The following is a 24,894-nucleotide window of genomic DNA, read 5'->3' on the forward strand; positions in this document are numbered from 1 at the left end:
ACACAAGTCTGAGAGCTAAGACTTCTGATAAAACCTGCGCCACAAGAGAAGGGGCGGGCGTGGATGGCGGTGGGGACGGTGGTGGGGTCTCACTTGTTCTGGCGGCAGGGTGGCAAGGACACATCTGAGCACCAGGGTAAGAGAGGCCTGAGTTCGGATCCCGCCCCTTCCGTGTACTAGCTGTTGCCCTGGCCTAGATTCCAAATCACCCCCCACCCCCGCCCACAGGCTCCGCATCTGTGAAGGAGCTGTAATCCACAGGGAAGGGGTGTGTTTTGGGGGGGAGACGGGGCAGATCTTCTAAGCCTTCTACGCCCTCAGCAGTAGCCCTCGGTGAGTGTAACGCCCTCCTCCAGCAGCTCTTCCTTCTGGGCTTCCCCAATCTCCCCTGCTCTCCAAAGGAGGCTGCCCCACCCCTCCCCCAGAACAGCAGCTCTGAAAAGTGGGTGCCGCCCTCAGCAGCTCCCAGCCCTTCCTGTGCCTGCAGCAGCGGGCATCTCAGAGGTCAGAGCCGCCCGCTCCCTGCAGAGCTGTTCCTGGATCAGGATAGAACCTCCACCTCTGTCCTGGGCAGAACAGCCCAGAAACCTGGGGCTCTGGAGGGAGAGGGAGTCACCCCCTGGCAGAGGGGTCCTGGTGGGGGGCAGAGCGAGCCCAGCTCTAAAGGAAGGTGCCAGAGTTCCCCTCGTGGCTCAGTGGTTAACAAATCCAACTAGGAACCATGAGGTGGCAGGTTCGATCCCTGGCCTTGCTCAGTGGGTTAAGGATCTGGCATTGCCGTGAGCTGTGGTGTGGGTAGCAGACGTGGCTCAGATCCCGCGTGGCTGTGGCTCTGGTGTAGGCCAGTGGCTACAGCTCCAATGAGACCCCTAGCCTGGGAAACTCCATATGCCACGGGAGTGGCCCTAGAAATGGCAAAAAGACGAGGAAAAAAAAAAAAGAAAAGAAAAAAATAAAAGAAGGTGCCATCTGCTCCCCCAAGTCCTGTTCGGAGGAACACGGAGACCTGAGAGAGACTGAGAACTTAGGGAGACAAAGCACTTCTTTGGGTCCGCGGTGTCGTAGCTCATTCACTGCATTTCCAGGTCGAATGGCACCCTTTGCACTGGGAGCACACAGAGTGGGGTGCAAACCACACTCAGACCTCGGCGCACATTTCGCTGTGCTGTGCCTGCTCCCCGGGTGCCCTGCTGTTTGCCCTCATGGGCTCCAGTGTCTCTGAGAAGGAAGCCTCCTCCCGCCCATGGCTGTGGCCCCGGGGGCAGGTCTTGGAGGGCTGCTGGGCAGCTGGTGGCCCTTCCTCCGGGTCGCGCACAGGTGCAGCTGCCACATCTTCCAGCCTGGACAGGTGTCGAGGCCTCAGACCCTCACAGGCCTCATTTACAGCCCCAGGTGGCCGAATCATCTCTCCTCCAGGAATAAAATCAAGCATCTTAGAATCCAGAAAATGAGGTGTTTATCTGGGCTTTTCTGACTTCCTGGCCTAAGAAACAGCTTTCTTTGGGCCAGGCCCGTCATGCAAACAGGGCCTCCAAGGAGTTCCCGTCGTGACGCAGCAGAAGCGAATCCAACTAGGAACTATAAGGTTATGGGTTCGATCCCTGGCCTCGCTCAGTGGGTTGAGGATCCGGCGTTGCCGTGAGCTGTGGTGTAGATCGCAGATGCAGCTCGGATCTGGTGTTGCTATGGCTGTGGGGTAGGCCAGCAGCCGTAGCTCCGATGAGACCCCTAGCCTGGGAACCTCCATATGTCATGGGTGTGGCCCCCAAAAGACAAAAACAAACAAATAGGGCCTCCAAGATTGGGATCACTGACCGACCAGGATTTCTTGCAGATTCGGCGGTTCTCCTCTGAGCCAAGTGAGAACTAGGGGCAGAAACCAGGGGAAGTTCTGGTCCTCCGTGCGCTGAGCCAGCAGTAGATAAACAGGCACATTAAACTGTAGGACTTCGTCAGGTCAAAGGCCAGGGGCTCGCTGCCCAAAGAGGGTGGGCTCACAGGATCATCCTGCCTCCCGTCAGTTCACCGGATCCTGAGCTGGGAGCTTTGGAGTCTTGCCCAAACCTTTACAAAAGGGCAAACTCCTGCCTCTCCTTCTTGGGTCTGGGCTGGTCCTGTCTGGGTGGTGGGACTGCCGACGGAGTTCTGCAGTGAGGACAGCCAGCCTGCGCTGTGAAACAGCCTTCAGGGAGGTCCAGGAAACCGAGGTCACCCCTGGAATCTCCGGGAGGCTCTCCAGCACCTCGCTCTGAAATGCAGTGGCTGGGGACCCGTCGCGCAGCCTAAAAGGCTGCTGAGAGTGGCTGGCTCAGTGATGGTATTCGTGCAACACTAAGGCAGCAGGACCGTCCCAGACAAACCAGGCTTTGTAATCGCCTTGCGGGCTTCATTCCTCTCCCCGGTGGGGAGCACAGGGTCAGGGAATTTGCACAGAGAAAGTGAGCACCTGCAGGGCTGGGGTTCTGTGGGGAGCTGCCTGGGCGCACAGGGAACGTGCTTAGAGGAACACGCTGCCCACCGGCCCTGGGACGGTTATAGCCATTTCTCAGCTGAGATGAACCCAGGAGAGCCAGGCCCTTGGATCCCCAGAGCCATGACGCCCTGAAGGGGCTGAACTTGCGCTGTGAGCCCCAGCTCCGCCATCGAGCATGGGACACATTCTTGGCAGAGCTTCCTAGTGGCTCAGTGAGTTAAGGATCTGGCATGGTCACACCTTCGGCGTAGGTTCAAACCCTGGCTCTGGAACTTCCACATGCCTCGGGTGCGGCCCAACAATACATAAAGAAAATAAAATATATTCGTGACCCCTAGACCCGTCACAGGGAGAATTTTGTGATGCAGTTATCACATCCCTGTGTTGTGTACCAGGACCTAACTTTGTGAGTTGTGTTGTAGGTCAATTATATTTCAAACTTGTAGAAAAAGAGATCAGATTTGTGGTTAGCAGAGGAGGTGGGGAGGGGAGGGGAGAAATTGGATGAAGATAGTTAAAAGATACCAACCTCCAGTTAGATGATAATAAGTATGAGGGTTGAAATGCGTCAGTAAATCTGAGAGTTCTCAATCCATGGGAAAAAACAGGTTGGTGGGTTTTTTTTTTTTTTGTCTTTTTGCCTTTTCTAGGGCCGCTCCCGCGGTATATGGAGGTTCCCAGGCTAGGGGTCCAATTGGAGCCATAGCCACCAGCCTACGCCAGAGCCACAGCAACGCAGGATCCAAGCCACATCTGCAATCCACACCACAGCTCACCGCAACGCCGGATCCTCAACCCACTGAGCAAGGCCAGGGATCGAACCCGCAACCCCATGGTCCCCTGTTGGACTCGTTAACCACTGCACCGCGATCAGAACTCCTTGTTGTTGTTTTTTTCAATGAAGTATTTCTTTTTTTGTGTGTCTTTTTGCCTTTTCTAGGGCTGCTCCCACGGCGTATGGAAGTTCCCAGGCTAGGGGTCCAATCAGAGCTGTAGCCACCGGCCTTACACCAGAACCACAGCAACGTGGGATCCGAGCCACGTCTGCAACCTACACCACAGCTCCCCGGCAACGCCAGATCCTTAACCCACTGAGCAAGGCCAGGGACCGAACCCTCAACCTCATGGTTCCTAGTCAGATTTGTTAACCACTGCGCCTCGACAGGAACTCCAGTGATGTATTTCTATGAGAGGATGGATGCTCCCTAAACTTATTGCAATGATCATTTCATGATGTGTGTGAGTCAGATCATTATGCCGGATACCTTAAGCCCGCACAGGCTGGGTGTCAGTTACATCCCAATAAAACTGGGACTACATGATGTGAATACTGAAAAGTAACTGCTGAGCTCTGTCTGCACCGTGGGCTTAACAGTGACTCTTCTCCCCCCCCCCCCCCGCCCCTGTGACTGAAGGTTGTAGGACTGTTTTTACCCCCTCTTTTGTAGGGGAGGTGACTGCTGGGTGGTAACCGGCTTAGTGACGCATGACCATGGCTCCGGTTTTCCTCATGTGTGAAACGCTCATAAAGGTTCCCACGGAGGGTCCCAGATAGCAGAGAGGGGATACGCCCCCCTCACACACAGAGCCCCGAGGCTCCCAGGGCTCTGAAGTCTTAGGTTTTATTGCAAAAATGTAAGGTTTGCCTCCTCCTTCACAAGTACCTGAAAATCATTTACAATAAGAGAAATGGGGGTTCTGAGAAAGTGTATCTTGCCGACCTTTGTGGATCCCGGGCTATGATGGGCCCAGTGTGGGGCCTGGGGTGGTTCCAGGCCCGGATCTCCCCGCATCTCCCCGCATCTCCCAGGATCTCCCTGCATCTCCCCAGATCTCCCTGCCTCTTCCCAGATCTTCCTGCATCTCCCAGGATCTCCCTGCCTCTTCCCAGATCTCCCTGCCTCTTCCCAGATCTTCCTGCATCTCCCAGGATCTCCCTGCATCTCCCTGGATCTCCCTGCATCTCCCAGGATCTCCCTGCATCTTCCCGGATCTCCCTGCATCTTCCAGGATCTCCTTTCATCTTCCTGCTATCTCCCCAGATCCCCTTCATCTTTCTGCATCTCCCCGGATCTCCCTGCATCTCCCCGGATCTCTTCAGATCTCCCCAGATCTCCCCGGATCTGGCTCTGCCCTTCTGAGGCTGTGACAAGGGGGTGGTGGCCTGGGCCTGCACTCCTCCCTGGGGACCCCCATCCCACTGTTCCTGTCTCTGAGGAGGAGGAGTCCCAGGGCCTCTCCAGGTCTGCAGGAGAAACAAACTGGAGGGTCCCAGGCAAGAAAGGGCAGAAGGGTCCCTGTAAACGTCATGCACATAAGACACTTGGAGATGAGAGAGGGGGAGCCCAATTGGAGGCTACGGGGGGGCCCCCTGATCAGGAAACCAGTTCCCATCCTCAAGCCGCCCCTTACACTGAAGCACAGAGAATGTCCCAGGGACAGAAAATTGCTTCAGAAACCCCCGGGGAGGCCCTGGCTTGGCCCTCAGGGTGCTGCGGAGCAGGCTGAGTAACTTGGAAATGGCCACTTCCCCTTCCCCACCCCCGCCCTATAGTGGTCGAGTCACTTCCCCTGTGCCCTCTGCAGCCTCTGGCCAGCCCCTTAGAGGTGTCACTTGAGGTCCTTGTGGCCAGGCAGCTCTGGGGAGCAGGGTAGTGGGGAGGTCCCTTCAGCCTTCAGCTCCAGCCTCCCATGCACCTGATCTGCTTGCTTCCTTCTTGCTTTAAAACGTCTCCAGTCGAGGACCCTCCAACCTTCTCCACTGTCACCTGGCCAGACAGCAGATGGGTAAGCCACGACATAGACTGAAAATAACCAGGCTTTTGGCAAGACCTTGATGCCTCTGTTCCATCCGGATGGACAGAAGGAAATGAGACTCCAAGATAAAGATGAGCTCGACACAGCTTTTACACAGCGCTCACTTAACAGGAAGGCCCTGGGGGCCTGGGCTCCGAATCCTCTGTAGCTCACACCTGCCTTGCCTGGAGATGTGCTTGGTCTTAGGTTTTTTTTTTTTTTATGTTTATGTTTTCCTTTTCCTTTTTTTTTTTTTTTTTTTTTTTTTTTTTTTTTTTTTGCTTTTCAGGGCCACAGTTGTGGCATATGGACATTTCCAGGCTAGGAGTCCAATCAGATCTGAGCTGTCAGCCTATATACCACAGCCACAGCAACTCCAGATCCGAACGGCCTCTGCAACCTACACCAAAGCTCAGGGCAACGCCAGGTCCTTAACCCACTGAGCGAGGCCGGGGATCGAACCCATATCCTCGTGGATATTAGTCAGGTTTGCAACCTGCTAAGCCACAACAGGAACTCCTAATTTTCTTTTTAATGTTTTATGTGTTTGAGCACCAGAAAGTTCATTTGTTTGGTGAGCACTGGGAGCGAGGCCGCCACCTGCTGGTGAATTTGTGAATCACACTCAGGGGCCTCCCAGCCTAGGCGGACCTTCATTCCGTAACGTAGGAAAAACCCGATTTAGACAATCCCTTTTTCACTAGGATCACTTGATTCTTTAAATTCTCTTGACTCTCCCTGGAGACATCCTAGGTTCCTAGCAGAGAAGCCCAAAGTCCTGGGACACGGCTCAGAGAAAAAGGCTTTGAAGCAGGTGGAAGCTTGTTTGGCTCAGGATCCTCTTCTCTGCACCTGCGAATGATCTCTTCCCAGGACCTCCTTCCCTACCTGCCAGGCAGCGCCCACTATGCACCAGACACTGGGTGTCACAATCGGGGGTCCCCAGAGAGAGGGGGGATGTGTGCACAGGTATGGTGCAGGAGGACAGAGCCCTGGGCGTGAGGGGCTCAGGAGGGGAGCCTCCTGGCAGGAATCGGAACAGGGTTTGTGTGAGCGGTTACACGCACTAATGAGCTGGGCCGTGTGGAAGCGGAAGGAATTCCTGTTACCTGCTGCTGTGTAACCTGTCACCCAAACGCAGTAGCTTATAACCACAGTCACTTGTTTTTCTCTCTTGTGGTTCTGGGCTTACAAGCTCAGCAGGACCGGTCTTGCTCAGGGCTCCCATATGATGCAATCAGGTGACAGCTGGCTGAAGTCATCATGGAGTGATCTCTTGTCCCGTGGCAGATGCTGGCTGGCAGCTGGGACCGTGTGCAGGAACCCCAGAATGTAAGCATTCCAGGAGGCCAGGCTGGGCTACGAGGGCAAGCATCCCAGGCTGGACCTGGAGGAAGCTGCCTGGCCTTTCCCAAACCAGCCTGGGAAGGGGGGGTTAGAACTGCCCTTGCGCGCCGCTGACAGTCACAAACCCCACCCAGGTTCAGAGAAAGCAGACGCAGACCCTGCCTCTTGCTGTGCGCGTGTCGAGGTTCTAGAAGTTCTAGAGGCTTAAGGGCTAGAAATATCATTGCAGCCCTTTTTGCAAAAGACAGTTTGCCAGAAGCAGGAAGGTCACTGCGGGTGGGTCCCTTCAGCCCTGGTGCCTTCAGAGATGTGTTTCCTAAGAAAGAAAGCAGTTTACAGATGGGGCTAAGAGAACACAGGAGGCACTGAGCTGACTTCACTAAGACTTGCGAAAACATTTCTTTGAAAAGGAGGCCTCAAGAAAGGCGTGGGTGCAGGCTGCAACCCTGAGGGGGCGGCGGGAGGCTGTGGCTGTCAGCCAGAGCACTGGCCAAGGCAATGGAGCAGTGGCCACGGAGGGAGCCGGTCAAGCGAGGTCCTGCCAGGAGGGACATCCAGAGGGGGAAGAATCGGGCTGGTGTCACGGCAGCCAGTGGCCAGAGACTCTGCCCCCTCTGAGTGTAGGAGCAGCAGTGTGCTGGGCCCAGAGCAGGATGCAGGAAGCAGGAGAAGCTGTGGGGCAGCAGGAGAGACAAGCTGCATGCACTCATGTGGTAGCCCCTGGTCTGGAGTCCCTGCACAGAAGTGGAAAATGTCCTCCTGCACAGCAAGAGCGGGAGAGAAGACATTGCCCACGCAGAGAAGGCAGGTTGGCAGCATGACGGGCACGGAGGGAGATGGAGGACCACGCCAGAGCGTCAGGGCCCATGGCCTTGTGGGAGCAGGTCTGGGATGCCCAGGACCCTCCGTGTCCCCCCACCAACCTTTTGGGAAGTACGGGTGAGCGTGGGTCAGAGGCTGGACAAGCTGGGGACGGCGAGGTGAAGCCTGGCTGTGGGGGGCTGCCCCCTCAGTGGTCTCCCCTTTGGTGGCTGCCCAGCATCTTGGAATCTTCCAGAGACACCACATCCACCCCGAAACTGAAGGGAAAGAGCCAAGGTTGCTCTCTCCACGGAGTCCGGGATGCAGCCTGCGGAGGACAAGAGCAGCCCTCTCTCCAGGATGCAGGGTGTTAAACCCCATCGCCCATGTTTCCCACTTGTTTTTGAGCACTGGGGGGCCACCCTGAGCCCCCTGCTGTGGCGTGATTTACTTGAAGGAGATTACGCCGATTCTTTGTAGCCTGGGATGCATAGACCTGGTACCAATGAAAGCTTCTTTGCTGCAAAGGGTTAAAGAGAAGCATGAAGTTGTGACTTGTTTCTCTTGGGGAACTTCTTCGATCCAGTGCCTAGGATAGCGTCTGGTCATAGGAAGTGAGAAAAAAGGAAGGAAAAAAATAAAAAGGAAGGAAGGAAGAACAGTTAGATAATTTTTTAAAAAGCGTGCCTGGACGTTCCCATTGTGGTGCAGTAGAATTGACTCCAAATAGTATCCACGAGGGTGCAGGTTTGATCCCTGGCCTCGCTCAGTGGGTTAAGGATCCAGCGTTGCCATGAGCTGTGGTGTGGGTCACATATATGGCTTGGATCTGGCTTGGCTGTGTCTGTGGTATAGGCTGGCAGCTATAGTTCTGATTCGACCCCTAGCCTGGGAACCTCCATATGCCGCAGGTGTGGCCCTAAAAAGCAAAAAAAAAAAAAAAAAGCAAAAAAAAAAAAAAAAAAAAAAAAAAAAAGCTGTGCCTGGTTTCCTAGTCAACCTGATCTGGTCACTCCAGGAGAACCGGGGGGCATTACCTATAGACATAAGGTATACACTTCTTTCTTTTTTCTTCTTTTTACAGCCACACCTGCAACACAGGGACATTCCCAGGCTAGAGGTTGAATGGGAGTCATAGGTGAGACCTACACCACGGCCACAGCAACATGGGATCCTTAACCCACTGAACGAGGCCAGGGATTGAACTTGCACCCTCACAGAGACAACGTTAGGTCCTTAACCCACGGAGCCACAGTGGGAACTCCTGAGATCATTTCTTTAATTGAAAAAGTCAGCTTTCGAGAGATATAATTTGCCTACCATATAATTTGCCCATTTCAAATGTACCTTCCAATGGTTTTGAATAGATTTTTAGCATAAGCAGTTTTGCAACCAACACCGCAAGCCATGTTAGATCATTTTGTCAACCCAGTAAGAAACCCCATACCCTTTGGGGGTCACTCCCTGTTCTCACCAAGCTCCCCAGGCTCAGGCAACCACTAATCTACTTTCGGTTTGACTTGTCTGTTCTGAACATTTCATAGGAATGGTGTCATGTAACATGTGGCCTTTTGTGTCTGGCTTCCTTCACGGAACACGTGTTTCCAGGGTTTATCCACGTTGTAGCCCATGTCAGCACTCTGTTCCTTCTTACTCCTGAATCACATGGATAGATGTGCTATTTTTTTTTTTTTTGTCTTTTTTGCTATTTCTTGGGCTGCTCCCGTGGCATATGGAGGTCCCCAGGCTAGGGGTCCAATCGGAGCTGTAGCCTCCGGCCTACGCCAGAGCCACAGCAACGCGTGATCTGAGGTTCGTCTGCGACCTACACCACAGCTCACGGCAACGCCGGATCCTTAACCCATGGAGCAAGGCCAGGGATCGAACCCGCAACCTCATGGTTCCTAGTCGGATCATTAACCACTGCGCCATGATGGACACTCCATGGATAGATGTGCTATTAATCCACGCATGACTTACAGCATTTCAGGTGTTTCCATTGCTTAGTGTTTTCCCCGATGCTGCTACCGTGTTGGGTATAAGTTTTTGTGTGAATACATAGTTTTTTTCTTTTTTCATTTTTGGTGGCTCTGTGGCACATGGACTCCCCAGGCCAGGAATCAGAGCCAATAGGACCTGAGATTGATTGCAAATGGGTTAGAGGGGTGGCGTTTGTGTGCTGGAAAATGGGTGTGGATTGATTGATTGACTGATTGATATTGATTGCAAAAGGGTGGTGTTTGTGTGCTGGAAATGTTCTAAAACTGACTGTGGTTCAGAAGTTCCTGTTGTGGCTTAGCAGTAATGAGCCCGACTAATATCCGTGAGGACAAGGGTTCGATCCCTGGCCTCGCTCAGTGGGTTAAAGGATCCGGCATTGCCATGAGCTGTGGCGTGGGTCACAGACATGGCTTAGATCCTCCTTTGCTGTGGCTGTGGTGTAGGCTGGCAGCTGTAGCTCTGATTCGACCCCTAGCCTGGGCACTTCCGTATGCCATGGCGCAGCCCTAAAAAGCAAAAACAAACCAAAAATCCCACAAAGAAAACCCGGACTGTGGTGATGGTTGTATAGCTCCTTATTTTTATTATTTTTTTCTTTTTCAGCCACACCCACAGCATATGGACATTCCTGGGCCGGGGATTGAATCCAAGCAGTAGCTGCGACTTGCACCACAGCAATGCTGGATCCTTAACCCACTGCACCAGGCTGGGGATAAAGATACATGAAAAGCATATAACTGAAAAAAAATTTAGCCTCAATATATAAATGTATATATTTAAATATTTATATATTTGTATAAATATATACAAATCGAAGGAAAAAGTTGAACCATACACATGGGAAAAGATTAGGAGGCATGCCTAGAAGGCAACCCTGATGACCAAAAGACACATGAAAAGATGCTCAACCTTATTCACGGTTGGTGAAACGCAAATTAAAATGGCAATGACCGAAGTTCCCGGCATGGCTCAGCGGTTAACGAACCCGACTAAGATCCATGAGGATGAGGGGTCCATCCCTGGCCTCGCTCAGTGACTTAAGGATCCGGTGTTGCCGTGAGCTGTAGTGTAGGTCGCAGACTCGGTTCGGATCTGGCATTGCCGTGGCTGTGGCAGAAGCAGCTCGGATTTGACCCCCAGCCTAGGAATCTCCATATGTTGCAGGTGCAGCTCTAAAAAGACAAAAGATAAAAATAAATAAATAAATAAAATTTCAATGACCTACAATCTCACATCCGACAGTCTGGTTGCCAAAAAAAAAAAAAAAAAAAAAAGATCTGGCAACCCCAAGTGTTAGCATGGGTGTGGTAATGGGTCCCAGCTTTATAAGCACCAGTATCACCCCCTCAAGACACACACATGCACAATCACAGAAAGATGTGTACAGGAGGTTCCATGGCAGTGAAATTGCCGCAGCAGCAAAACGCTGAAACCATAGAATAGCTCAGCTACAGTGGAATATTACACAGCAATGAAAATGAATAAACTAAAAAACTACATTCATCAACACGGAAGATGCTGACAAATATAAAGTTATGTCAAAAAAAAGAAAGCTGTAGGGAGTTCCCATTGTGGCGCAGTGGTTAACAAATCCGACTAAGAACCATGAGGTTGCGGGTTCGGTCCCTGCCCTTGCTCAATGGGTTAATGATCTGGCATTGCCGTGAGCTGCGGTGTAGGTTGTAGACGCGACTCGGATCCCGTGTTGCTGTGGCTCTGGCGTGGGCCGGTGGCTACAGCTCCGATTCGACCCCTAGCTGGGAACCTCCATATGCCGTGGGAGTGGCCCAAAGAAATAGCAAAAAGACAAAAAAAAAAAAAATAAGAAAGAACGAAAGAAAGAACTAACGAACGAACGAACGAACGAAAGAAAGAAAGCTGTAGAAGATCATATGTGGTTAAACTAGCCTATGTGTATATAGTATATAACAGATCATGGGAATGGCTCACACCAAGGTCAGAATCATATTCCCTGCGTGGGGAGGGGAGAAATTCAGGAGGGGAGGACCTCAAACTATTCTCCCACTGCTTCACTTCTTACACTGTATGGTGTTCATAGGTGTGGTGGTTAAAATGTGTATGTTAGCTTGACTGGACCATGAAGTGCCCAGATATTTGGCCAGAGTTATTCTGGGAGGGTATTTTTGGGTTTTTTTGTTTGTTTGTTTGTTTGTTTGTTTTGTCTTTTGCCATTTTTATGGGATGCTCCCGCAGCATATGGAGGCTCCCAGGCTAGGGGTCTAATTGGAGCTACAGCTGCCGGCCTACACCAGAGCCACAGCAACTCGGGATCCGAGCCGCATCTGCAACCTACACCACAGCTCGTGGCAATGCCAGATCGTTAACCCACTGAGCAAGGGCAGGGATCGAACCCACAACCTCGTGGTTCCTAGTTGGATTCGTTAACCACTGCGCCATGACGGGAACTCCTGGGAGGGTATTTTTGGATGAGATGAACATTCAAATTAGTAGACCAAATTTAAATTAGTAAACCAAACTTCTCCCCCTGGGGTTGGTGAGCTTCATCCAATCAGTTGAAGACTCGAATAGAACAAAGAGGCAACCCTCCCCCCCAAATAGGAGTTCCCACTGTGGCCTCACTACGTTGGGTTCCCTGTAGTTAAGAATCAGACATAGGAGTTCCCGTCATGGCTCAGTGGTTAACAAATCCCACTAGGAACCATGAGGGTTCGGGTTCGATCCCTGACCTCGCTCAGTGGCTTAAGGATCCACTGTTGCCATGAGCTGTGGTGTAAGTTGCAAACGTGGCTTGGATCCTGTGTTGCTGTGGCTCTGGCGTAGGGTGGCGGCTACAGTTCCAATTGGACCCCTAGCCTGGGAACCTGCATATGCCCTGGTGCAGCCCTAAAAACAAAACAAACAAACAAGCAAACAAAAAAAACAACCTGACATAGTGTCCACAAGGATGCAGGTTTGATCCCTGGCCTTACTCAGTGGGCTAAGGGTCCAGTGCTGCTGCAAACTGTGGTATAGGTCAAAGATGAAGCTCATGTCTGGTGTTGCCATGGCTGTGGTATAGACCACAGCTGCAGCTCTGATTCAGCCCCTCGACTGGGAACTTCCATATGCCTCAGGTTCGGCCCTAAAATGAAAAAGAGAGAGAGAGAAAGCACCCCTCCTGTCTGCTGCCTTCACACTGGGACATGGGCTTCTTCCTGGGTCTCAGGCCTGCTGGCCCTCAGAGCAAAGCTCCACCACCAGCTCACTGGTCCCCAGGCCTTCAGACTCAGTCTGGAACGAGACCATTGGCTCTTCTGGGGCTGCAGCCTGCCAGCCCCCTCGGTGGGTCTCAGGGCCAGTCTGGTGTGCCTTTGATCCCTGGGGGCCATCCCAGCAAAGACCTGGAAGACTTCAATTGCCTCCCTGGGGTGTACAAAATGATGTTCAAAGTATCTAACCCCCAGATGCAAATGCTCCGGGTGCCAGCTTCTGAGAGCCACACACCAGTTTCTCATGGAAAAGGAGAGAGTAAAGCCATAATTACACATTGGTTCCCATCCAAGGGTGCGTCAGACCCACAGTAAATTGAGCTGAAAGTTCATTTTTTCCTTTCTTTCTTTTTTTGGTTGAGTGATTGAACTTGGCTGGTGGAGTGTTGCTAATGGTTCCAGGCGATCAGCATCCCTCCTCCCAGAAACTCAGTCTGGGTTTTATTCTAATTTCTTCTTGTCTCATCGCAGCAGCCCGGCTGGGGGGGCACTGAGCCGAGCCATTTCTTCCCGCCCTTCCCAGAAGGATTGCCAGCTCCCCCCCACACCCCTCCCCTTCTCCTGGGGTTTGGCCAGGTGGCGACAGGGACAAAAGCGCCAGCAGGGGTCAGCAGCGACTCACATCTGCCTGGCTCCCCCGCCCTGGCCTTCCGGCCCGCTGGTCCAGGTCCCCGGAGGCTGGAGTTTAACCTCCAAGGGGCCCTGCATCTCTGAGCATCGCCTGCCCAAGACTCCTCTCCCAAGTGGAGAGCGGAGAGTGGGGGTAGGTTCACTCAGAGTCTGGCTGACGTGGGAGGGGGCATGTGGTCAGACCTCAGGGAGGCCTGTTCACTGCCCAGTTCCACCCCCTACCCCGGGAGGCTTTGCCGTGTAATCAGATGTGTGATGCCATGCGGGGGTCGGATGTCAGAAACATCCAAGACATGGGTCGCGGATCTGCGTGGCTGAGCTTTGCTCAGAGACCCAGGACTCCTGGCTGGGCTGGGTACCCAGGCTCTCCGTGTCGGCGGTGCTCCCACCGCTGCTCGTGCTCCGGGGCGGGGGGGGGGGGGGGCAGAGGGGGGATGGGGATGGGGGGGCGGCCTCGTTCACGCCCACGCACTTGTTTGGGAATGGAATTCTCTTCTCCTCGGGAGCATCTAAGAACCACGTCTCCGTCTGCAAAGCCACACAGAGCGAGCTCTGCCCTTGTTTGCAGGCACATCCCTCATGCCGGGCCCACTGCCCATCTTCCAGCGCTGGTTCCCTATGGCCCCTCCCGTCCACATGGCTGTTTCACCCCTCCGGGCCCCTGACTTTCCTGCTTCTCCCTGGCATGGTCGGGGGAGCACCCAGGGAAGCAACCAACGGGGGGCAGGCCAGGAGGGGGGTGGTGGCTGTGGGACAGCTGTCCAGCTGGAAACAGCTCTGGGCTGGAAGAGGGTCCAGTCTGTGCTGAGACTCTGGGCCCAACACCCTCCAGGAGGCCTCCCCCACTGCCCCGCTTATGGGTAGAGGCCCTGCCTCCCGCCTGCCTGTGCAAGGGGACTTGGGCCAAGCCTGGGCACCTGGCCTGCTTTCCCAGGAATAGAGTTACAGCAGCTGATCCAGGCAGCAGGTGTGGGCTGGCGTTCCAGCTGCCGCGGGGCACATCTGTACCCAGTGAGAAGGCTGCAGCAGCTGCTCCCGCCAGTTGTACACTCGTCCCCCCAACACACCCCCAGAGGGAGGGGGTCCCCAAAGGGCCAGGAGAGAGCACTGAGGGGGTGATCAGCGTTCCCAGAGCACTCTCCCCCCAAGATTCCGAGTGGGACCCCTTGCCAAACTGCCCCCTCCTGGCCCCTGCAGCTGGGGATGGGGGCTGTGTCCTCTGGCCTTGCAGTCCAGCCCTCTGGCTGCAGCGGGCCCTGCTTCCTTCCCATGGGCTCAGCTCAGCCTCTGCAGGCTGGACTCAGAGTCCTAGCTCTCAGTGGCTCTCCCAGAAGATGGGGAAGGAAGTGCTTGGCAGGGTGGCTCTTAATACATGCAAAGGATTTCTTACCACGTGAGTGTCTCAAATTGTCACTTAAAGGGAAAGGGGGACATTTGGGGTTCAGTCTGAGCCAGGCATATGCCACAGGAGTGGCCCCAGAAAGACAAAAAAAACAAAACAAAACCCTCCATCTCCTGGTAAAACCCACATGGGACTCCCATCCCCTTCTCCCCTCGGAGGGAATTCCCTCCCATGCCCACCTCACCCACCCCACTCACTGCAACCAGAGTCACGTCTACAACCTTATCACCAGGTTCACGGGCCAACTCTCGCCGCCAACACCTCCTACCATGGCATCCCGCCCCCTGCCCCCCTGCCCCCGCCTTGGACCCCACAGCCCCCAAACCTCAGGGGCTACACCCAGCACCCATCTCCAGGCTGTGATCCCCACATGCAGGGTCCCCTTCCCGGGGCCCAGCCTGCTCCCTGGCACACCTGAAGCTCTTCTCTCTCTCTCCCACTGCATCTCAGTGTTCTTAACATCCTTCTTTTGGCCTCTCAAGACACTTCTCTTCTTCATTTTTTTTTTTTTTTTTGGTCTTTTTGCATTTTCTTGAGCTGCTCCCGCAGCATATGGAGGTTCCCAGGCTAGGGGTCTCATCGGAGCTGTAGCCACCTGCCTAAGCCAGAGCCACAGCAATGCGGGATCCGAGCCGCATCTGCAACCTACACCACAACTCACGGCAATGCCGGATCCGTAACCCACTGAGTGAGGCCAGGGATTGAACCCGCAACCTCATGGTTCCTAGTCGGATTTGTTAACTACTGCGCCCACGATGGGGACTCTTCTTCTTCATGTTTCAGGACCATTTACAGATAGAAGAAAATACTCACAAAGGATGCTAGGGGTATAGCTCACTGTTTACTCACGACACAGATCACACCTGAAGTTGGTCCCCTCATACAAACAACCACAGCAGCTCAAGCACAGGAGGAGTGAACAACGCCTTCAGTGACCTCCCCTGGGAAGGGAAGCAGGAGTGACCACTGCTACCCGTCGGAGACGTCCCAGACTGCTTTAAAGGTATATTTTCTTTCTCTTTGTTTTTTGGCTTTTTTTTTTTTTTTTTTTTTTTGCTTTTTAGGGCCGCACCCATGACATATAGAAGTTCCCGGGAGAGGGGTCCAATCGGAGCTAGAGCTGCCAGCCTACACCACAGCCACAGCAACATGGGATCCTTAACCCACTGAGTGAGGCCAGGGATCAAACCTGCATCCTCATGGTTACTAGTCAGATTCGTTTCCGCTGAGCCATGATGGGAACTCCTAAAAGGGTATTTTCATAAGATATGGTATACAGTTGTGTGGGAGCATCTTTGGGCATAAATTGGATCATAGGGTGCAAACTGTTTTGCATTTTTTTTTTTTTAGAGCTGCACCGGCGGCATATGGAAGTTCCCAGTCTAGGGGTTGAATTGGAGCTGCAGCTGCCCGCCTACGCCTACGCCACACCAGATCTGAACCATATATATGACCTACACCACAGCTCACAGCAACACCAGATCCTTTTTTTTTTTTTTTGTCTTTTTGCTATTTCTTTGGGCCACTCCCACGGCATATGGAGGTTCCCAGGCTAGGGGTCTAATCGGAGCTGTAGCCGCCAGCCTATGCCAGAGCCACAGCAACACGCGTCTGTAACCTATACCACAGCTCACGGCAACGCCGGATCGTTAACCCACTGAGCAAGGCCAGGGACCGAACCCGCAACCTCATGGTTCCTAGTTGGATTCGTTAACCACTGCACCACAACGGGAACTCCAGCAACGCCAGATCCTTACCCCACTGAGTGAGGTCAGGGATCAAACTCTTGTCCTCATGGATACTAGTCGGGTTTGTCACCACTGAGCCATAACAGGAAATCCCATGTTGCAACTTTTATTTCTCTTAATGTTCAACTCTTTTAAGATTCTGTGGTTGTGTTATAGATATAAATAGTTTGTAAGTTCTGGGTGGAAAAACAGGATTCCTTGGGGGCCTTAAGAGTCAAGCTTAGGCTCTGCCTCCTGTCACAAGGGCAAAACGTGGGATCCCTTGTTTATCACATTATTAAGAATTTGAAGATGGCGCAGTTCCCTTTGTGGCTCAGTGGTTAATGAATCCAACTCAGATCCATGAGGTTGCGGGTTCGATCCCTGGCCTCGCTCAGAGGGTTAAGGATCCAGCATTGCTGTGAGCTGTGGTATAGGTCGCAGATTCGGCTCAGATCTCACGTTGCTGTGGCTGTGGCTGTGGTGTAGGCTGGCAGCTGCAGCTCCAATTCAACCCCTAGCCTGGGAAATTCCATACGCCACGGGTGCGGCCCTAAAAAGAAAAAGCAAAAAAAAAAAAAAGAAAGAATTTGAAGATGGCAACAGCAAAGCATTAAACCAAGCAGGGGCCATGCCCAGGTCACATGCCCGTGAAGCTGGCCTGCCCGTGGGCTCTGCAGAGACTGGCGGTCCCCTGGCTGCTTTGAGTCAATGCATCCCCTGACTTGACAATGGACATTCCTGCCTCCATGTTGGACCTTGTCCCTTGATTCTGCACCCGGCCTCCAGCTGCATTCTCGTTCCAGCACAAGGAAATTCCATTGTCTCTGCCTGCCAGTCAGCACTGCCCTGAGGGCCTCCCAGAGAGTAGGGGTGCTGCCGACAATGACACCCCTGTGCCTCGGATGCAAGTCTGGTGGGAGATAAGACACCACTGAACTACCAACCAAGAGGCCTGGGTTCCATTCCAGCCCTGCCGCTGAGTTTGCTGTGTGTCCATTTGCTTGACATCTTGGCACCTTAGTTTCTGTACCTGTTGAAAGAGAGAGTGGGACTGGACAGTCTTCCAGACGAGGCCCAGCTCCGAAGGGCCACACTCAAGGGACCCTAAGAGATCTGAGTGGTAATAACTCAGATCCTACCATGTGTCACTTCCAGTACATGCTCATTAAATGCTGGGGACAGGCGTACAAGGCAGCCATTGTTGTTCCCATTTTACAGATGATGAGGAGGAGTTCCCGTCGTGGCTCAGTGTTTAATGAATCCGACTAGGAACCACGAGGTTGTGGGTTCGATCCCTGGCCTCGCTCAGTGGGTTAAGGAACCAGCATTGCCATGAGCTGTGATGTAGGTAGCAATGCGGCTCGGATCTGATGTTGCTGTGGCTCTGGGGCAGGCCATTGGCGACAGCTCCGATGAGACCCCTAGCCTGGGAACCTCCATGTGCCACAGGAGCAGCCCTGGAAAAGGCAAAAAAAAAAAAAAAAAAAAAAAAAAAAAAAAAAAAAAAAAGGAAGGGAGAGAGAGAGAGAGAGAGAGAGTCTACCAGAAATGTGTGGGGAAATAGACATAGTCCTGAACTTGGTTGTGGTGGCAGCTGCATCACAGTAGCTTTACTACGAAGCATGGAAATGCACACTTAGAATGGGTGACTGTCAGGGTATGTTGATTATACCTCCCAAAAGCTGTTCAGAGGAAAGAAATAAATGTGCTGAAGCTGGTAAATGACAGAGCCCCTGGCTGCGGCCCCGCCCCACCAATAAGCCCTTCTTTCCTCTGCGAACCCCCAGCAGCCAGACTCCCTGATGCAGATGCCTGGCTGGAGGGTGCAGGCAAGACCCTGACCTCAACTTCATCACCTATAAAACAGAGACAGGAGCGTCCCAGTGGCTCAGCAGGTTAAGGATCTGCTGTGTCACTGCAGCGGCTCGGGTAGGTCACTGCTGTCCTGTGGGTTCCATCCCTGTCCCGGGAACTTCTGCATGCAGCAGGTGCAGCCAAAAAATAAATAAAGTAAAATACAATACAATAGATAAACATGAGACCTACGAAATGCTTAGACTACAGCTGGTGTCCAGCGAGTGCTCTGGAGGCTGGACGATGGCTCTTTTCTTGGGATGACTCTCACCAGAGCCTACTGAGAAAGAGGGAGGCTGTCTCCCCAGCAGCCCCATCCCTGTCCTGTTGGCCCCTTAAAGAGGCACCTCTCTGGAAAAGCTGGCTTTGGCCAAACACAGTGACTAGCTGTCAGCACATCTCACTTCCTGGTACCAGAGAGAAAGGGAGAAACAGTGCCTTCCCCACAAGGCCGCGGCTCCCTCACTTCTCTAAAGCACCCTGCACTGCACCAGCCTTCCCCACGGACTGCTTCTCCAGGGGCCTGAGCCAGCGGGTGGGGCCGACTGCCATGCCCATGCCCCACCCAAAGCACTGGCATGAAGGCCCTGCGGGCTAAGGGAGGAAGCTAGAAAGGCCGAGCGTTGTTAGTATTCAGATTTCTATCACTCAGAAGTGAGTTTTGCACGGAGCACAGAACCAGAGTGCACGTGGTGGGATGGGGTGAGGGGAGGTGTCTTCTATTTCCAGTGGCCTTTCTCTTGATATTTGCTCAGCACTGTGTCAACCAGCTTCTCTTCTGTTCTCTCATGAGGGCTCTCCCAGGCCTTGGTAGGTGGGGGGGGGAGCCCCTGGGTGTCCCCCCGCCCTGCCTTTCGATGAGCACACGGCAAGGGCTGAGCCAAAGTGAGGACTCAGATCCTCTGACACCCAGTGTTTTTCCACTATGCTTCTGTGGATGGAGCCAGAGGCTTCCCAATGCTGTTTATTAAATGCCCGAGAAAATAAAGCCTTGCCCTGTGCTCCCCTCTGGCCAAATGGGCTGCTCTGACCACCCTGCGGGGGAGCCAGCAGGGGCAGACAGTCCTCGGGCTGCATGGGGTGTGGGAGCTCTGATGTTCAAACCCACCCCGGGCCAAACGTAAAACAAATTAGCTCTGATCCTCAGACTTCAAGCTGGCAGAGCCCCCAAGATCTCAGGCCAGGCCTGGAGATGCCACCTGCTGTGCTTGCTCGGGGCTCCTTAGGGGCTCCCTAGGCGTCTCACCTCAAGCCAGATCTGAGACTTCGTGGTGACATCAGGCTCCTGGGCTGATTTTTTTATAACCCATTTGTCACACTGACATTAATCCTCTTGTTAACAATCTCTTTCCTCAGAGCAGGCCTGGCTTTAAGCTGGGGATCGAGGAGGGCATGGGTTGAAGGGTCTCAGTGAGGTCAGCAGGGCCTGGAGGCCACCTTGAGGGGACCTAAGTCGGAGCCAGGGTCCCCCACACGCCTCCTGCATCACCTCCCTGCAGCCAAGCCCTTCTTGACTTTCCTTCTTATTGATTTTCATGTTTAAGGAAAATCCATTTGCTTGATTCAGAGCAACTGAGTCATCACTGTGTTGGGAGGAAAACCACTCACAAGGCAGGCACTTGGCAGCGGCCTCTCCTGGGCTGGGCGGGACCCTGCTTTCTGCCCAGACGGCGGCGCTGCGTCTGCGGTCCCGGGGGCCTTGCCCCGCCGCCGCCCCATTCCCACCTTTGCTCTCAGGCACCAGCACAGCCTCAGCCCTTCCCCACGACCAGACCTGGTCTGTTCATCACCCCCCCACCCCCGGCCCGTCCACCTGCTGGCGTGTTAATCTGGACACCCGCACTGTTGGAGGGCTGTGACTGGGACATTTGGGGGCAGGGGACAGGGATGAGCAGCCATTCATAAAAGGGGGGGGGGAATACTGATGGACTAGATTTAACCCTCAGAAAGCCATGGTTTTGGCCTTCTTCCCCATTCAGCACCCAGGCAGCAGCATCTTCCCAACATTATGGGTGCGGGTGGGGCCCTGAGTCCAGCCTCCCCGAGGGTCAGCAGACAGTTCAGGCCCTGATACTGGCTGGCAAGCCTGCTGTGTAATCCTCAGTTCCCTGGCTTAGGAGGGCCAAGGAGCCCAGCCAGCCCACACCCCCATGAGCCTCGAGAAAGGACAGTGCTTCTTCTTAAAGGACCAGGCTCCCCTTTGCTGGCCCAGGAGCCTGTGAAAAGCAGGAGAGGTCCCAGTTAGGGCACCGCTGAACGCCAAACTGGATGCAGGGTGCGGGGCTCAGGGATCAGGATAACAACAAATGGTTACAGAGTAGTTCCAGGCACTGTCCTGAGTGTGTCACCTATACTGTCACACTTAATAATCCTCCTGACAGTCGCGGGAGACAGCAACTATTATTACTGCATTTCATAGAGGGAGAAACTGAAGCACTCAGAGGTTCAAGAATCCGTTCAAGTTCCCAGGGCTGGTGAAGCGTAGCTCCAGGAACCCAGGCAATCTGCCTTCGAGCCCGCACTTCCAGCTGCTACACACAGGGTGAGGGGCTCATCACATGCACGGGTTCCTCTGAGACGCCCCTACCCCCACTCCGCAGAGACAACTCATTTCTTTCACAGACAAAACCATCTAAAAACCCTTTTCCCTGACAAGGTGGGATTCCTCAGTGTCACTTCTGGCCCAGTATCTGGTGTCCCTTTGTTGTTCCCTTATGGCCACCCACAGCCACTGTGACCTGAGTGACTCGATGGGCGTGGCAGGGCTCTGGACTCTTGAGTGCCGCTGCTGGCCACTGGTTGATGCCCCTGGTGAAGGGTTCTGAGACCCATGGAGCTGGCTCTTCTGAAACTAATGTTTGAGGGTGGGGGGGAGGCGGCAACATCTCTGATCGCAGACTCCAGGGTCCTTGGTGGCACTATTCCCTGTGTCCCAGAGCCCACCGTCTGACCTCTGATGTGCTCTCTTGGGATGTAGAGCTGGGGGCCTGCACTGCACAGGCAGTGCCCTAGGTTCTGGCGGAAGCCCTCCTTCCAGCCATTCTGCAGGTCTGGTCACCTCCTCTCCCCACTCCACCCCTGAGGTCCCAGAAGGAGGAGGGGCAGGAGGTGGAATGGAGTCCCATGCCTTGTATTACTGAGCACCTACTGTTTACCTGGCTCTCCTGGGGTCTCCCCTCTTCCCTGCACCCGTGTCCCAGCTCAGACAGGGGGACAGAGGAAGGAAGGGGGCAGGCAGACGGGGTGTGGGGGGGGGTGGGCTGGCCGACCCATCTGTCCCCTCTCCTAAGAACTGCTCAGCCGGCCGAGGACTTGGGTGGGGGTGGGGGCGGCCGGGCCTGGAAGTGGCGGCGGCGGCCCGGGGCCAAGGAAAGGCTCGATTGTGCGAAGGCTTCCTGCCCGCCACCCAGCTCCTCCTTTCTGAGGCCGCGGAGGCGGTACGGAAGGCGAAGGCAGGAAAGGGTTACGGGAATAGCGTTCCAGCGACAAAGTCTGGAAGGGACCGGCGCCTCCGCCCCTCTGCGGGTTAAACGGGCCCAGCGCGGGGGGTGGGGTAGCGAGGGCGCCGAGCGGCGCAGCCTCCGCCCCCCGGCCCGGGGAGGCGGCCGGCGTGTGCCCGGGGCAGCGGGTCACCAGGCTCCGCCCCGCGCCCGGCCGGGACGCACTTTGTTCGGGATGCCGCCTCCCTCCGCGTCGCGGGGCCGGGGCCGCCGGCGGCCCTAGTGCCAGCCCGCGGCTGGACGCGGACGCGGACGCCGAGACTCCGCGAGGGCCCAGCCGGCGCGGGAGCCCGAGAACTTTCTCCTCGCGCCGAGGGCTCGGCCGCCGCGGTCCGGATGCAAGGAGCCGGGGCCCGGGAGTGCCGGCGTGCCGGTGAGTTGCCTGCGCGGAGACCGGGCGGTCGCGGGGCGGGGCTGGCAGGTCCTGCGGGGCCGGGACCGAGTTCCCGGGGCGCGGGTAGGGGAGGTGAGCTCGCGCCCCCGAGAGGCTGCGCGCTGGGCGCGGAGAGGCGCTGGAGTAACAACCGGGGTGCCAGCGGCTTCTCGGGAAGGTGCGTGTCTTCATGTCCCTGTGGGGCAGCCCAGGAATTGACTCACCAGGGGCCACTCAACTCCAGCCTTTCCGAGCCTCGGTTTCCCTTGCGGTGCAGTTGAAAGTGTGTTGAGACCCCATGATCAGAGACGCCGAGGAGTCCCTGCCCACACCTCCCATCCCAGGAGAGAAGAGCTGGGCAAGTGACCTTGGCTCGCAGGTCTAGAAACCCTCGCTGGCGGGGGTGATGCGCTGAGAATCGCCCTCTTGGAGCAAGCTTCCCGGAGGACAGGGAGAGAGGGGAAGAGAACGGGTGGGCTCGGAGCTCACCTGGGGGTCCCCTTGCTGGGGCCCTCTGGTCCCTTCTATGCTCGGAGCTGATAGAAACTGGTCGGAGGATAAAGAACCGGCCAGGTCTGAAGGGGGCAGAGAGGGTAGGCGGGGTGGGAGAGGCTGACCGGTGGGCGGTGGGGGCCCTGGGCAGAGGTGACGTCCATCCGGCAGCGAGGGTTCCTTGTCCCTGAGCCCAACACAGGAAAATCAGCTGGCGAGTCAATGGGACTTTGTTAGGACAGCCCAGGGCGCAGCTGGCGCCGGCTTCTGGGAAGCGCCGGATCCCCCTGGATAACGTGCTGTTTATCCGGCTTCCTGTTTCAGTGGTTGGGACCCCATTGGCTGGTTCAAATGCAGTGAAGCCTGCGGCCTCTTGGCGCTACAGAAACCTAGGGTTTGCCTGGGTTTGCATCTTGCGTGCGGTCTCGTTCCCCTGCGTGTGTCCCGTGTGTCCCCTGCAGTCACTTGTCCTAGGGGTTGAGGAACTTCGCACAAAGACACCCCCCCACCTCCCGCCACCCACTCCTCTCCACGTGGGCCGAGCTGCCACCCTGTAGATCCCGGCTCCCTTCCAGCCAAAGACACAGATGACTCCAGCCTGCTTATGATTTGTTTTTTAATCCTGCTTTGAATTTTGGTTTGTGTGTCTTTGGGATTAAACTGAGCAATGAGACAGGGAATCGCAGTGGCTGTGGATTTCCTCCCAGGTGAGCGAGATGAGCTTTATGGGGTCCGCACTTTCCCCAGTGGTTCAGGAGGCGAGTTTTTGATCAGCTTGTGGTTCTGTGCCTGCTTGGCTCTCCCCCAGGATGCTCAGGGAGCAGATAGGTTCTCACGTCTGTCCTCCCAGGTCAGGGAAGACTGGGCAAGGCTTTTCTGGTCTGTACTGCAGCCTCGAGGGGCTGCTTCCTGAGTTTCCCAGGTTCAGCAGGAACAGCCCCTACTCTGAACTCAGGAAATGGATCTGAGCTCCCTCGGGGCAGATTTCACCTTCCGCTTTGTGTTTGTGTCTCCGAGTGAGCACCTTCCTGCCAGCTGGCTTGTTTTACCACCTGCAACAGCCAGCGCTTAGCAGGTACATTCTAAATGTTTGTGGAATTAATACAATTGGAAAAAAAAAAAACCTTAGGTACCACCCAGAGGCCTCCCATCCAATCTGGTGCCCCTTTATTCTTGTTTAGGTTTTCTTTGGGTGTTGTTTGATCTGCCCCCCGCCCCTCCCTGCCCCCAACCTTCTGCCCCCCCTCAAAACCTGGTCCCTAATGTGGTTGATTTGGGCAAGCTTTAGGCATGTAGGCTTTTCCCAGATCTCCTTGGGCAGTCCTGGCCTGTGGAAACAGAAAACAGAGAGGCTGTTTTTTCCTTCCCTTCCCAAACCTTATAGCAGCTCAGCTTTGGCCTCGGGTAGCAAAAGCTCTTGTCCGTCTTTTTAAATTGGTCTCTCTTTTCATCTTTTCATTTTCCATCAGTGACCCTTCCCTTTTCTTTTAAGGTTTGGAAATTCTTAAAGGGATTGGCCTTTAGAAAAACTAAAATGTCAAAGTCAGATGGATCGCTTCCCCTCCCAGCCCCTGCCCTGCCCTCCAGGAGGGAGGGACAGGCCTCCTGGAGGGAACAGAAGGGCACAAGGCCACGCGGCTGGGGGCTGCCGAAGCCGACCTGGGACACAGGCTTGGGACTTCCAGTCCTGGGCTCCCTCCTTGTCAAGCAGGTCGCCTCCCCACATCAGAATGCTTCTCTCCCTCGTGTTCCCCCCCATAGATCTCCGCAGATGTTCTGTGGCTGCTGGTGAGAGAGAGGAACAGAAACCAGGGGAGACAGAGCTGTCTCTGATGGAACCAACCACCAGCTCTTAGAACTAGGGATGTGTCGACACTTGGCAAACGCTTCATCTTTCGGGCCCGGAGTCCCCAAAACCATCATTAAGAGTCCTTCTCGTTTTTTTTCTCCAACTTAAAACAATAAATAAGTAAAACCCCACCAACTTTTCAAGTGGGAAACACCCCCCTAAGGAAGCCGTTTCCGGGGCTGGTCCGCCCCCCGCCCCAGGAAGGCTGACTCAGGCCTCGTTTCCTCCAAGGGGCCTGGGATCTTGCTCACCAGTTTCCTGTGACTCTTGAGATGTGAAGGGAGGCAGGATGGCTGGGACCCAGGTCACTCTGACCTGCCGGTGGGTGTGGTTCCATCCTCAAGCCAGTCCCTGCTGCCAGCACCGCCATCCCATTGCCTCTCTTTGCCGGACTTTAATGAGATGCACCAATTCGC

General features: G+C 54.7%; 1 protein-coding gene across 5 annotated transcripts in view; it reads left to right on the top strand.

The window, feature by feature from the left end:
- Window positions 1-21,920: 21,920 nt before the first annotated feature.
- NAV1 (neuron navigator 1) overlaps window positions 21,921-24,894 on the top strand; it is a 219,227-nt gene continuing 216,253 nt past the window's right edge. For all 5 annotated transcript variants that reach the window (XR_014817546.1, XM_021064511.2, XM_021064513.2 and 2 more), the window contains exon 1: window positions 21,921-22,137. The gene's annotated coding sequence lies outside the window, so the exon portion shown is untranslated. The remainder of the gene's footprint in view (window positions 22,138-24,894) is intronic.

This window comes from Sus scrofa, chromosome 10 (genome assembly GCF_054392235.1).
Source record: "Sus scrofa isolate SSC_HxYL_T2T_F1_AM1 chromosome 10, Sscrofa_HxYL_maternal_Yorkshire_Landrace_v2.0, whole genome shotgun sequence".
NCBI lineage: Eukaryota > Metazoa > Chordata > Mammalia > Artiodactyla > Suidae > Sus > Sus scrofa.